The sequence below is a fragment of the Trachemys scripta genome, chromosome 1, assembly GCF_013100865.1.
Source record: "Trachemys scripta elegans isolate TJP31775 chromosome 1, CAS_Tse_1.0, whole genome shotgun sequence".
Taxonomy (NCBI): Eukaryota; Metazoa; Chordata; order Testudines; family Emydidae; genus Trachemys; species Trachemys scripta.
Window position 1 is genome coordinate 273,516,400 of NC_048298.1, and position 9,450 is coordinate 273,525,849.

A 9,450-nucleotide genomic window follows, 5' to 3' on the forward strand; every position below is an offset into this window, starting at 1 on the left:
CCCAGTCAGCAGCAACAGGATTGGTTGAGTTGGTGGGTATGGCCAGGTGGAAACAGGGGTGGAAGCCTCAGTTTGCATAGAACAGACTCTGCCCAGAGGAGACAAGGTTGCAATTGTTACAAACAAACTCTGATTGGGGTAGGAATCTCAACCAGTTGTCCTGGTGGAAAGTCACGAAGCATGTGTTCCAACATTTGATTTGCTTGTTTGGACTGACCATCAGGTTGTGGTGAAAGGCGGTGGATGTATAAATGTGGACTCCAAGCAATCATAGAGATTTGTGCCAAAACTGCATCACAAACTGCAGACCCCGAACAGTTGTAACTCGCTCCAGGAGCCCATGGAGATGGAAGACATGATTAACCAGAGCTGGACTGTTTCTTCTGTAGAGGGCACGTGTGCAATGGGGACAAAGTGGGCCATTGTCAACTGGTTGACTACAGTGAGAACTACAGTGTGCCCATTAGACATGGGGATCTCGACTATAAAGTCCAGGGTAATGACCTCATTCGGAGCCACCGAAAGGAGTGAGCCAAATGGAGGGTTTTAAGGTGCCCCAAATGGCCTGTTAAGGGTGAGTATGACAGAGCCACAGTACTTCTTACTAAGGGGGTCTTGACAGAAAAGTCCAGGGAAGGGTCTTGCGGCCTGCAGCATGCAGGGGGTCAGACCAGATGATCATAATGGTCCCTTCTGACCTTAGAGTCTATGAGTCTATGAAAATACAAGTGGCCCTTGTCATACAGCAAGTCATCCTGGCCCTGGTGTTGGCCATGGCTTGCTGTCTCAAGCTCCTTACGAGGGCGTTCCTTCTCTGTAGCTGAATGACGCAGTGACATTAGAGCTTGGGGAATTGTAGCATCCAGGAAGTTTCAAGGGCTTAAGAATATGTGGGGACGCTACATGGGGGCGGGGGAGGGAGTGGTCCTGGCTGGTGAGATATTCTCCTTTTCAGGACAAGACATCAGTGGTCTTGTTCTGGGAACTCAGGTGGTACGTGATGGTGAAATTGAAGTGTGTGAAGAACAAGGCCCAGCTAGGCTGCCACTGCTTCAATGCTTTGGCTCAGTGGAGGTGCTCTAAGTTTTTATGATCCCTGTATACCTGTACTGGGTACCAAACACCCTTCAGATAGTGGCACCACTCTCCAAAGGCCACTTTGATGACTAGAACCTCCTTTTCTAGAATGATGTAATTCTGTTTGGCAGAAGAGAGCTTCTGTGAATAGTAGACACAATAGTTGAGGTCCTGTCAAAGACCACACATTTGAGAGAGTATGGCCTGATTTGCCACATTGGAGACATTGATCTCGATGATAAAGGTTTGTGCTGTGTTGGAATAGACAAGAATTGGGGCACTGGTAAAGATTATACTGAGCTGGTTGAATGCTTGTTGGGCCTCTGGAGACCAGGTGAGGATGGCGTTTTTGTGGAGAAGCACTGTCAAAGGGGGGTTGGACTCAAAACCTGAAAATGAAGTAACTATAAAAGCTAGTGAACCCCAGGAAGTGTTGCAGCTCCTTGATATTTTGGGGGAGAGTGCCCAGGTCCATAGCACCTCCATCTTCTTGGGGTCCATTCAGAGGCCCTCAGTGGACAAGATGTAGCCCAGGAACTCCACAGACCACTAGTTGAAGCTGTGCTTTTCCAGCTTCGTGTACAGATGTGTTGGTGGAGCCATTCCAGGATTGACCAGACGTGCTGAGTGTTTTGCTTAGTACCCTTGGAAAAAAAGTGGATATCATCTAGGTAGATTATGACATACTGGTCTAGGATGTCCTGGAAGACCTCATTCATGAAGTGCTGGAATGTTGCAGGAGTGTTTGTGAGGCTAAATGGCATTACCAGGTATTCATAGTGGCTGTATCAGGTTTGAATAACCGTCTTCCACTTGTCCCCACCTTGGATACAAATCAGGTTGTAGGCCCCACCACAGGTCAAGTTTTGTGAATACCTGGGCCAATTGTACATAGTCAGTAGTTCCAGGATGAGTGGAGTTGCAGTTAGCAAGAGATGTTAAGAGTAACAAGAAGGGTTTCTTCAGGTATGTTAGCAACAAGAAGAAAATCAAGGAAAGTGTGGGCCCCTTACTGAATGAGGGAGGCAACCTAGTGACCGAGGATGTGGAAAAAGCTAATGTACTCAATGATTTTTTTGCCTCTGTCTTCACGAACAAGGTCAGCTCCCTGACTGCTGCACTGGGCAGTACAGCATGGGGAGAAGGTGACCAACCCTCTGTGGAGAAAGAAGTGGTTCGGGACTATTTAGAAAAACTGGACGTGCACAAGTCCATGGGGCCGGATGCGCTGCATCCGAGGGTGCTAAAGGAGTTGGCGGGTGAGATTGCAGAGCCATTAGCCATTATTTTTGAAAACTCATGGCGATCGGGGGAGGTCCCAGATGACTGGAAAAAGGCTAATGTAGTGCCCATCTTTAAAAAAGGGAAGAAGGAGGATCCGGGGAACTACAGGCCAGTCAGCCTCACCTCAGTCCCTGGAAAAATCATGGAGCAGGTCCTCAAGGAATCAATTATGAAACATTTAGAGGAGAGGAAAGTGATCAGGAACAGTCAGCATGGATTCACGAAGGGGAAGTCGTGCCTGACTAACCTAATTGCCTTCTATGATGAGATAACTGGCTCTGTGGATGAGGGGAAAGCAGTGGATGTGTTATTCCTTGACTTTAGCAAAGCTTTTGATATGGTCTCCCACAGTATTCTTGCCGCCAAGTTAAAGAAGTATGGGCTGGATGAATGGACTGTAAGGTGGATAGAAAGCTGGCTAGATCATCGGGCTCAACGGGTAGTGATCAATGGCTCCATGTCTAGTTGGCAGCCGGTTTCAAGCGGAGTGCCCCAAGGGTCGGTCCTGGGGCCGGTTTTGTTTAATATCTTTATTAATGATCTGGAGGATGGTGTGGACTGCACTCTCAGCAAGTTTGCAGATGACACTAAACTAGGAGGCGTGGTAGATACACTAGAGGGTAGGGATCGGATACAGAGGGACCTAGACAAATTAGAAGATTGGGCCGAAAAAAACCTGATGAGGTTCAACAAGGACAAGTGCAGAGTCCTGCACTTAGGACGGAAGAATCCCATGCACTGCTACAGACTAGGGACCGAATGGCTAGGTAGCAGTTCTGCAGAAAAGGACCTAGGGGTCACAGTGGACGAGAGGCTGGATATGAGTCAACAGTGTGCTCTTGTTGCCAAGAAGGCTAACGGCATTTTGGGCTGTATAAGTAGGGGCATTGCCAGCAGATCGAGGGACGTGATCGTTCCCCTTTATTCGACATTGGTGAGGCCTCATCTGGAATACTGTGTCCAGTTTTGGGCCCCACACTACAAGAAGGATGTGGAAAAATTGGAAAGAGTCCAGCGGAGGGCAACAAAAATGATTAGGGGTCTGGAGCACATGACTTATGAGGAGAGGCTGAGAGAACTGGGATTGTTTAGTCTCCAGAAGAGAAGAATGAGGGGGGATTTGATAGCAGCCTTCAACTACCTGAAGGGGGGTTCCAAAGAGGATGGAGCTCGGCTGTTCTCAGTGGTGGCAGACGACAGAACAAGGAGCAATGGTCTCAAGTTGCAGTGGGGGAGGTCCAGGTTGGATATCAGGAAAAACTATTTCACTAGGAGGGTGGTGAAACACTGGAATGCGTTACCTAGGGAGGTGGTGGAGTCTCCTTCCTTGGAGGTTTTTAAGGCCCGGCTTGACAAAGCCCTGGCTGGGATGATTTAGCTGGGAATTGGTCCTGCTTTGAGCAGGGGGTTGGACTAGATGACCTCTTGAGGTCCCTTCCAACTCTGATATTCTATGATTCTATGATTCTATGAGTGGAAGGAGGTATCGATTCCTGACAGTAACCTGATTGAGGGCCCGGTAATCCACACATAGACACAGGGTTCATCTTCCTATTTAACAAAAAGAACAGGATCCCCATTGGCAGAGGTAAATGGTCATATGAAACTGTTGGCCTGGTTTTCCTGGAGATAGGAACACAAGGCAGCTAGCTAGGGTTCTGACATCATGTAGATGCAGCTAAATGGCACCTTGGCCCCTGTTTGCAACTCAGTTGGGCAGTCGTAATCCCAGTGTGATGGTAGGGTGTCGAGGTTCTTCTTCTCAAAAACATCACCATAGTTGCTATACTTGGGGATCAGTGCCAAAGATAACTGTGGTGGTGGTCCCACCTGACCCACAGCCAGGGCCCATGGGTATGTGTCTGGGTTCTGGGGTTTGTCACATGGTGTGAGTAGGGATACTTGCTGGCAGAGCTTGGAGCAGAAGCTAACCTGCTGCTCATGCCAAAGGATGTATTGGTCATGAGCCACCAAACAGGAAATGCTAAGGATTATGGGGAAGTATAGTGAGCAGATCATCCCGAACTGAAGGACTTCCCAATGATTTTGCATGGCAGCTGCCAAAAGCATCATCTCCTGATTGTCCTGATTGAGGGAATCACCCTAAACTGAACCTCACTTGCAAAGCAGGAGGTAAGGATCCCAAATGCCAGTTGCTTGGGTAAGGTGTTTCTACCTGTTGGTATGGACTCTATCTGACTTGCCCATTTTCATCATTTAATGATAAGATGATTAGACTCAATTGAGAGTCTTGGTTTTTGGTTGGTGATTCCTAGAGCTGACCGCACTTCTGAGCTACTCTAGGAGATAAGCCTTAGATCTTGTGTGGGACAGCGAATATAAAGACTGCACTGGCTGTGAGGTTCCCTGCTATCTATTGAAAAAGCTGTGTTAAGTGGTGGAACCTCAGAACATGACATTGTGGGAGCAGGAAGCAACAGTGGCTAGCAACATCAGAGAGACAGCTGCTAGTGGTGGCACAGAAGCAGCAGCAGTAGAGAAACAGTAACAGTTGTGTCAAAGCTGATTCCCCACTCTGGCACTTTGAGTGCAGAAGGTGGGGGTCTGCAAGGTTCTAAAAATTAATATTGGCCACTCCAGGCTGGTGGCCCAACGTTAAACTCCCAACGTTACAGCTTTTCTCTGACCTTGGATGGGTAGATGCTGCCACCACCCAGGTGCAAAAAAACCCTTTGGACCCAGGAACGCACACTTGGGAATTCCTCCCTGTGGGGTACCCTCAATCCCCTTCACACACACCCTCCCCGGGAAGAGCTGAGAAAGAAAACAAAGGAAATCATCTGTTGCCACCAGCTAATTAAACAGCATATGCACAAACCTCTTAGGACACAAAAAACAATACTGTTCTTAAAAAAAGGTAAATTTTATTAAAAACAAAAAGAAAGTAAATACATCTGGAACTTGGGCTATTGCTAGATTTAAAAAGAGCAAATATAATAATTAAGCATCAAGAATGGCTTTGTTGAGGTCCAGCTTAATGATTATAAGCAAAACAAAAGCATTTAGGATTAGCACAGCGGAGTCCACAAGCCTTACAGAAATAAAAGAGATAAATCTAATTGCGTCTTTCTAGACATTTCCTGATCTACTTACATATCTGGGGTTTCAAATTGAGTAGTTTCTAGGTATGATCTGGTCATTTTCATACCTGGTTCATAGATTTTTACAGCATAGCTCCAGCCCTGTCCTGCTCTGTCCCCCCTCTCCGGAGAACAACAAAATACAGACAAAGGGAAAGCTTTTTCCCCAATTTTAAAAAAGTTCTAGCCCTCCCATTGGATCTTTTGGTCAGGTGCCCAAATGCTTCCTTTTATCTATGGGCTATTTTAACCCTTTACAGGTAAACCAAGTAGAGAACAGCTACTAACAGGGATTTTGTAGCTAACTGGCTGGCTGGGTGTCCATGAAAGTGAGCTACCCCTCCCCCCCTTCATTTATCACAAGATGTGAGACAGTTGCAGAGGCAGCAGCAAAGCATTGCTTGACACGCCCCTCCCAGGATGTGAAGTGACCCCTGTGAACACACCTCTGTGCTCTGGGATTTTGCTAACCAAAGACACAAATCTGAGTGGGGTGTAGCGGAGGGAAAAGGGAGTGATACGTTAAAGGGAGATTTGTTTGTTGAACTTTTCCATTGCAAGGTGTGAAACTCAGGCAAAGGACACTGCCCAATATACTGTGGGGTCGGGTTTGCTTATGTCACATAGTTTTGAATGTGGTTGTGTGTTTTCCCAAATTAATGCTTGGTTCCCTTTCCCTTTTAATAAAAGTTCCCTTTTGTTGTACACAGTTTCAGTGCTTACACATGGGAAAGTACCGCCTCTAAGAGGCACACAGGGGAGGTGTTTAGTTTCCCCAGATTACTGAGTGGGGGCTCGAGCTGCTTCTGTTTTTTGTTATTAAGAGAAGCCCCTAGATGTTGAACCCAGCCCTTGTTCCTGCTGACTCCACCTGGCAGAAGGGTGACAGTAATTGTGATGGGAATCTGTATTGTGTGGGTATCTGCATCATATGGGCATGGGAATTCTGTGGGAACATCTGTATCAGCTGTGTGTATGGAGATGTGTATTGGCAGTAGATAGAGCGTCAAAGGGAACCACCTCCTTCTCTCCCCCCTCCCCCGCCTGCTATCTATGACATCAAATCTTCCCTTTCTAACTGCACAAAAATTGTTGTTCTCTCTCCTCATCACAGCCAAGAATTAATAGCTGATGATGTAGTGGGGCTTTATAGTAATAAGATTTCATTAGTTTTTACAAAATGTATTATAACACTTGTACTCGTGTACTATGAAGTGTTATAACAATTGATTAAAACTAAACTGCATAATATAAAGTAAATGAACAAAGAATATGCTTGCTTGCCTTGTAGATGTTCGATTATCGTACTCTTTACCCTGCTTACATCACAACATTCAGTAACTCACAATGGGTCTCTCAGTCTTTAGTGCAAATTAGCAAGATTCTGTCATATTTGAAAATACCATATGAATGGGTAGAGTACAGCATTTCTTAGTGCATTGATCCTCTCCTTTCTTATGTGTTTGATATTTCTGCTGCTGTCTTTTTATCTACCTATCACATTCATGCTACAATTTAGTCTATAAATAAGCTGTAATACAAGCCTTTGAATAAGTAGCAGTTGGAAATGTAAAGCCCAATTTAACTCCCCTGGAAGTCAATGGGAGTTTGGCCATTGATTTTAATGGAGCATGACTCCTGTGATAAATGAAGGGGGGGTGGGAGGCAGCTCCCGTTGATGGACACTCAGCCACCCAGTTAGCTGTAAAATCCCTCTTGGTAGTGTTCTTTACTTGCATTACCTGTAAAGGGTTAAAAAGTCCCCCAGTTAAAGAAAAAAAAAAGTGGGCACCTGACCAAAAGAACCAATGGGAAGCTAGAACTTTCAAAATTGGGAAAGAAACTTTCCCTTTGGCTGTTCTCTCTGGGCTGGAGGGACAGAGCAACCATGCTATAAGCAGCTTTTAGCCAGGTATGATCATAAATCATCAGCTCATACCTAGAACTACTTATATGAACTCCAAATGTGTAAGTAGATCAGAGTGTTTAGCTAGACACGATCAGGTTTATTTCTGTTTATTTTTTAAGTCTTGTGGATCTCCTCTGTGCTAACCCCTGATGCTTTTGTTTGCTTGTAACCTTTGAGCTGAACCGCCAAGAAAGCTGTTTTGAGTGCTTAAATTTTGTAATTGTTTCTTTTAAGATCTAGCAAAAAGCTTAAGTTCCAAATGTATTTTTTCCCTGTTTGTTTTGAATAAAATTTACCTTTTTTAAGAACAGGATTGGATTTTTGGTGTCCTAAGAGGTTTGTGCATGTTGTTTGATTAGCTGATAGCCACATCTAATTTCCTTCGTTTTCTTTCTCAGCTCTCCCCTGGAGTGGGGGTGAAAGTGCTTGAGGGTACCCCACAGGGAGGAATTCCCAAGTGCTCCTTCCTGAGTTCAAAGCGGTTTTTTTTGCATATGGGTGGTGGCAGCGTTTACCAAGCCGAGGTAAGAGAAAAGCTGTAATCTTGTGAGTGTAATACAAGCATGTGGTGGCAAGTATTAATTTTTAAAATCCTTGCAGGGCCCCACTTCTGCACGTGGAGTGACAGAGTGCGGATTCAGCCTTAACAACTCCCCCAACATGTTAAAGATGTACTTTAGACTGATGGACCTGATTACGAGCCTGGCACAATCAGCCACACCTGGTTCAGTCTGTAGCCTTTTCCTCGGGGCTCTGCTTATTGTTTAACACACACGCAAATTGGAAACTGGAACAAGAACAAAAAGTTACAGTCCTGTTCTTCAACTGGGATTGTGGGATAGTGTCATCTTTGGTAGCTTAATGAACTGGACCTTCCCCCAGCTTAAAGGCGTATTCAGGCTTTTCCTGCCTCTCACTGCCTTCTGCTGAAGCTGCAGAAGAATACAGTCCTATCCCTCTCTTAGTACCTCACCTCATTCATATGCCCTGGCTGGCAATCATCAGACCCAATCACTAAATACTTTCCATAGGGGCCAGATGATTCACAGCACCTGCCATTTAGATTCCTTTCCAGAACAGGGCTGGCTGCTCTTGACCCCCTTGACCTTCGAAGGGACAGACTGTCCTGTTACAAATACAATTAATTATTATTTATTATTTTATTTTATTTTAATGTAATGTAATGTAATGTAATTTAATTATTTTATTTTATTACAGCACTTTAAAATGTGGCAGACATGCAGCTCTTATGGCATCCCACTTCATGGGGTGTGAAGTCATGTCTCACCAGCTTGTGGTTATTGCTCATATCTTCTGGAGAAAACCATGGCCATTAGGAGGATGTAAAACTTTGCTTTCAATTGAAGAGCATGGAACCCTTGTAAATGTGTATTCCTTCCATTGCTTCTAATGCTATTACAATTTCATGGACCCACTGCTCTCTGATAATTAGCCCAGAATAGGAAAGCATATGATATTCCCGGGGTTCCAAGCAGATACTTATGTCCCTGTAGTGGGGCAGTCACCCCACTCCCTGGCTAAGAGGGGTTAAAAGCAGCCCTAGAGAGGGCTGCAGCTGAGAAAAAGGGTAAGCTGATTGGGGAAACAGCCATAGTTGGGGCCATGCCCCAATCAGGCCACAGCTGGCCCTATAAAAAGGCTGTGAGGCAGCAGCTTAGGTAGTCTCTCTCTAGCAGTGGAGAGAGAAGGACTTAGCTGTTTGGGAGCTGAGCAGGGTGCCTGAGGTGGAGCAGGGCTAGGCAAGGCAGGGCCAGCTCCAGGCACCAGCGCAGCAAGCTGGTGCTTGGGGTGGCCCATGGAAGGGGGCGGCATGTCTGGGTCTTTGGCGGCAATTCAGCGGCGGGTCCCTCATTCCCTCTCGGAGGGAAGGACCGCCGCCAAATTGCTGCCAAAGAATGAAGCGGCGCTGTAGAGCAGCTGCCAAAGTGCCACCGATCACGGCTTTCCCCCCCCCCCCGCTCCTTTGCTGCTTGGAGTGGCAAAAAAGCTGTAGCTGGTGCTGGGGGAAGGCAAAGGAGCGGGGAAGCAGCCACTGAGGCAAGGTGGGGATAGAGGGTT

The 9,450-nt window shown here is 46.2% G+C and overlaps 1 long non-coding RNA gene across 1 annotated transcript; it reads left to right on the forward strand.

Moving 5' to 3' along the window:
* Nucleotides 1-7,299: 7,299 nt before the first annotated feature.
* LOC117871572 lies at nt 7,300-9,131 on the forward strand. The gene is made up of 3 exons (XR_004644288.1): nt 7,300-7,374; nt 7,770-7,895; nt 8,590-9,131. It is a non-coding gene; the product is annotated as an uncharacterized LOC117871572 (long non-coding RNA).
* Nucleotides 9,132-9,450: the final 319 nt, after the last annotated feature.